The sequence below is a fragment of the Condylostylus longicornis genome, unplaced genomic scaffold (assembly GCF_029603195.1).
Source record: "Condylostylus longicornis isolate FDR11 unplaced genomic scaffold, ASM2960319v2 ptg000199l, whole genome shotgun sequence".
Taxonomy (NCBI): Eukaryota; Metazoa; Arthropoda; class Insecta; order Diptera; family Dolichopodidae; genus Condylostylus; species Condylostylus longicornis.
Genome location: NW_026578167.1, coordinates 15005 through 20783, shown reverse-complemented (window position 1 = coordinate 20783; position 5779 = coordinate 15005).

Sequence of the window (5779 nt, the reverse complement as noted above, 5' to 3'; positions counted from 1 at the left end):
TTCTAAATAGAAATATTTCAATGTGTTAGTAAAATTTTTGTATGTATTGCAACTTTCTTGCAAGTAACTTGTACGTGTAAATGCTGGGTTAGTGAAGCGAAAAAAAAACAAAAATAAAAAGAATATAACATTTGAATATGTTTGGTTTTGAATATTTTTCATTTCGCTATTAGGAAGTTATCATTTTTAGGAAATTTTTCATTCAATCAATTTTTCAACGAGTTTTTAGATTTTTTATTAGAAAAAAAATCTATATAAAAATTTGTCGAGGCACAACTATAACGTGCCATCAAATTTTTTTTCCGTGCCAAGTTTGGCACGCGTGCCCTTTAATTGCCATCCATGACTTAGAGAATAGAAATAACCGAGAATACTTCGTTATTCTTTCAATCCTAAAATAAAACAAAAATCAATAAAAACAAAAGCAACCAGTAACAGAACTTTCTTATTGTATTAAAAAAATGTTTTCCCTTGCGACAAAACAAACAACTGTGTGTGCCGAACAGCCAGTGCCGGAAAGTCGCAAAGGATGTGCACGGCGGTTTCGTCACCGCCCCTACAAAATCTGCACAGGGGGAAACCCGAATCCGCCAGCCTGACGATACCTTTTCGTGCCCCGCCAGTGAAGGTCGCATTCCGCCGTACGCTGAAATACAAACCTGGCCCCCACGGCGAAAGAAGGCAGACCACATAAAGGCAGCGGCTGCACATTGCCATAAAAAATGTGACGTAAAAGTATAAATAGAATCTGATGTTTAACTACTCATCAGATTTTATCGTAGATTTAGCCTGATGTGTAAGTGACACCTTAGGTACTGTTTAGATGTACGACAAAATTTTTTTTTTTTTCGTCGAAGAAAGGAGGAAAGCATGAATGCTACTAACATGCCATTCCCTGGCAACCCATAGTTAGATTAAACTGACAACCCATAGTTTAATATAGATTGAAAGAGATTTAATGCTCCCCGATTTGGTGAAGCGCATTTTGCGCTAAATCAGGAGGCAAAGTCCTCTTTAGCCTTCTGGGAGAATCCCGGATAACAAGGGGCCGAGAGGGCTCTACGTTGACATGTTACTCCAGACGAGCTCTATGTCTCACCGTCCTTTTGTTAATTTCGTCAACTACACATGGAATCTTTAAATTTCTGCGCAAATCTCCATTTCGCGCATATTCAGGAACGTTTGTATTCGCTGGACATGTATCTGTTCGGCACATCCCCACAACTGGCTATCATACAACCAAACCGGTTTAATAATTTGGCTATAGATCAGGATCTTATTCTGTATCGGCAGCCCTGACTTGCGACCTAGGAGCCAATACATTTCTTTATATTTTAATTCTAATTCTGCCTTTTTCTTCATAACATGTTCTTTCCATTTTAACTTAACATCCAGTATCATTCCCAGATTTTCCGCCGCATTTTCCTGCGCAACATTTACCCCATTTAAATTAACACGTGGGGGGTTTACTAGAACTTTGTTTGTAAAATTTATTTGTGCAGACTTAGTCTCATTTACTTTAATTTTTCATTTCTTGGTCGAAGCATCAAAACTATTGTTTCCCTGCTGCAATCTTCTTGTGGCGTCGTCAATATTTGATTCTACTGCCATAATTGCAGTATCGCCAGCATATGTACCCACAATTGTGTTTTCTATTTGAGGCACATCCCTTGTAAAGGGTATATATATTGGACCCAAAATACCGAGGCACACCTGCTCTTATTTCTCTAAGTGTGGAAGAGTCCCCCTCCTGTTTGACTCTAAATAATCTGTCGGTTAAGTAAGAAGAGAGAATATTAACCTTTTTTGGTAATTGCTTCAGTATCTGAGAGGTAATTAAATCATATCCTGGTGCTTTCCTTGAATTTAAACTTTTTATTTCTTCCATTATTTCTCTTTATGCAAATGGAGAGATAATGTTTTCTGCCCTCACATTTCCCATTAAAATATTTATGTTTGAGTGTATGTCATTTGGCCTGAAGCCTTATCCCTATTTTCTATTGCCCATTTGCCATCCGCTCCCCTTATAGGGTGGACTTGTAAAATTGGCCTTTTAATATTTTTTGCAGCCCTTCATAAAGAATAATTACCTTCTTGTTCCGCTGACAAAATTTTAATGTAATTATCAAATGAATCTTCTTTGATCTTTCTTATCTTTTTTTTTAGATTCTGAGTGAGTCGATTGAGTAGTTTTATCTGCCGGATAAACTGAGTTCTGCCATCTGCGTCTAGCTATTCTCTTTTCGTTTATCAAATTCAGTATTTCTCTTGGGTAAGTCATATCCACGGATTTATACTCATATTGTTTTGTATTAGGCAGCGACTTTGTATGATTTATTGTATGATATTAATTTTTAAGTTTATTTTATTCTTTATCTCTTCTTTAAAACTAGTCCAGTCAGTGGATTTATTAATCAACATGGGCTTATTTCATTTCTTGGTGAATGTGTCAGTTAAGTTTATATAACTGCAGAATGATCCAAATCCAAATCATAGTTATCTTCTAAACTAATGAGATTTTCCTGACAATAAAGAAGTCTAGCAGATCTGGTATCTTATTTCTATTAATTGTGCAATATGTTGGTCTACCAGTGGATTGGTAGTGACAACCAATCACATTAATAGCTTTTTCTTAGCTCTCTACCTCCTGTTGAGGTCAATCTAGAACCCCAATCAATATGTTTGACATTATAGTCACCTCCCAGAATAAACCTTTCTTTAAGAAGATTCAGGAGATCTTGAATGAACTCCTTATAGCACGACCTGGAGTACAGTAAAGAACACCAACATCAAAATTTTGTTTATAAAACTCTATTCGCACAGCAACAAATTGGCTATTGCCTCTTTCTACTTATCTTATTTCATTATGTTTTATATTATTCTTTGTCGAAATAGCGCAACCATCTTTGGAATCGTTATTAGAATGCGCCGCTTTATATTCTATGAAACCATTTATTTTTATATCTCTTTCCTGTTTTCAATGTGTCTCCGTTACTAAACATATATCAATATTATGGGTCCTTCTAATATACTCTTTTTATTAAGAACGCCATTTCCGTTCCACATCGCAATTCTTATTTAATCTTCGTCCATTTTTTTTTATTCTTTTTGGTGTACATATATAAAATTATCATGCTTATCTTCTAATCTGTTCAATCTCAATGAGATTTCGTTCATAGTTTTTATCATATTTTGCATAATTTTCACTATATTTATATTGCTTTCAGCAGGTTTCTGAGATGGTAAATGTCTTCGTTCTTTGGTATGGTTATATGTTTCACCCCTCGCCACCTCAGCATATTGTATTCCCTGCACTCTTTTACTCAATGTAGTTGTTTTTGGGGCTTTTGGAGTTTTTGGAGTATTTTTTGGTATAATTTTTATTTGTTTCTGTTTTTTAAGGTTATATTTTCTTTTTTGTAATTCCCTTACAACCATAGAACCCCTGTAATTCGAAGGATGTGTCTTAAAGTAGTTTGCACACTTTGGAGCATCGATTTTTTGCTTACCACAATTTATCGTTAAATTAGGACCAGCACACTTGACGCTGGCAAAACCTCTGCGTATTCCCATATTTCTACCACCTTCTGCACTAAGGAACTAAATTATTTCTCCTTAGTGACCCAATTTTAATTTTCATGTGCTGAAGTACATCAATTTTGTAAATTTTATTTATGTCCTCCGAATTTTCAAAGAATAACATGAAAAGGGGAAGTCGGATCATAGTGATCTTGTTTTCTTTATTCGACTTTCTTATTTTATTAACGACTTCAATAGCTTTAAAGTACCTCTCTTTTAGCTCGTTTTTAATATCTTTAGGTTGGCATGAAGGATGCAAGCCTTTAGCCATCACCTTGATGGGTCTTTTAGTTTTATTTTCGTAGGTATGCCACTCTACTTTAAATTCATTAATTTTTTTGTTAACCCTCTTTAATCTTGTTATTGATCAACATTGATTTGAAGTTGATTATTATTCATCATGTTAACCCTAAAGTTTATTTTGGCTTCTTTTAGCATCTTTTTTATTTTTGGATATTCCTCCACATTGCTCAATATAACAGGAGGGAGTTCGATCTTTCTTGTAGTGCATTTATCTGCACATATTTCTTTATTTTGCTCAGCTTGTCCTCAGGACTTATTTCAGGTGACATGTCTGCTCTTCGCTTTTTGCTTTTCCTCTCGAGAATCCAATCGGTTTTCCGAACCAGATCCTCCTCATTTGTGCAGTATTCCACTTTGTTTGTCGCAACTTTTTTCCGCGTTTATTTATTTTCTTGTATATACATGATGTTTTATTGTATATGCTTGATTCCAATTTTAACTTATTATTTTCGTCTCTGAGATACTGGATTTCATTTTTTAATTCTTTACAAAATGCTTCTAGCTCACTTATTCTTATATTTAAGTGGCAGTTATCAGTTTTTAGATCTTTTATTTCATTAACTACACCCATGTTTGTATTTTTCTGTTTGTCTCCTTTACACATATTTTCTTTTCTTTTACATGCATGACGCGAGGTGTTCTTTTAAAAAGGTCGGTAGTAGTAGTTTGATGCAATAAGTGGTCTCCTCCAGAATCCGTGAGACCAGCCTCCGAAGAGTGTTGATATTCTAGATTTACTGGATTCAAGGCTGGATTTCTCATATATGCAAAGTGTTTGGGCGACAAATTTGCAATGGGCGACAAAAAACAGGGGCGTTTTTAAAAAAATCCTTAACATTTTTAAAATTAAAAACATTTTTAAAAAAATCCTAAATTAAAAAAAAATGTTCATCCAAAAAAAGGATTCCAACATTTTTTTTATATCAATTTACAGCGAAATTAACTTGATGAAATGTGCTTACATACAAACATAACATTTTATTCCTAAAAATATAAAAAACGTGCATGAAAAAAGAGTCAGTTACCCAAAACATTAATTATTGATCTACATATATTTTCCTTTCGCACCATACAATAAAAAATGTTCATAGAACTAAAATTATCCATACATTTTGTTACTCTACACTGCTCTTTCATTTCTATTTATTATACGAATATACTAAATATTTTTTTTATTGGTATGAATCATCAGAATTACAATTGTTATTATTTTTTTTCCTTTTATATACATACCAGAATAAATTCGCATATGCCTATACATGCTGAATATTAGTTCATACAGCTGTATCCATTCAATCCCACATAGAAGCAAATACGCAAAAAACATTCAAAAATACACATGTACACATAATTTTCATAGTTTAATATGAATAAGATCAACACTCATGCGTACACATAATTTGTTATCTCTTAAATCAAAATTTTTATTTTACTGCAATTGCTCTCTATCAACACTTCCTCCCAAACATATAATTAATGTCTTTATATCTAACAAGTCCCAATGCTCAGAGAGAAACTTGAAAGAACGACCTTATTTTATATGGATTTTTTTAAATCGATGTGGCTATTTTTTGAGAAGAAATATTAAAATATTGATTTTTCAAATTGTTATAAACGCAGAAGGCTAACGGTAAATTTCATGTCATTAAAAAACATAATTATTTTTCTTAACTCATACAACTAACTCTTAAAATCGAGCATTATGTTAACCTTTCTTTAAATTTATTTTTGCTTTATTTCAAAGACTGCATCGTTCGTGCTAAATATATGCAATCCTAGAAGTAGTTTCGTAAATGAATGAAAATAATTTTAATAGTGTATTAGGTATACATAGATTGTTTTTAAAAGCAGTATTTTCACTTGCTGAAGGGAAAAGTGCTATGATACAAACCATTGG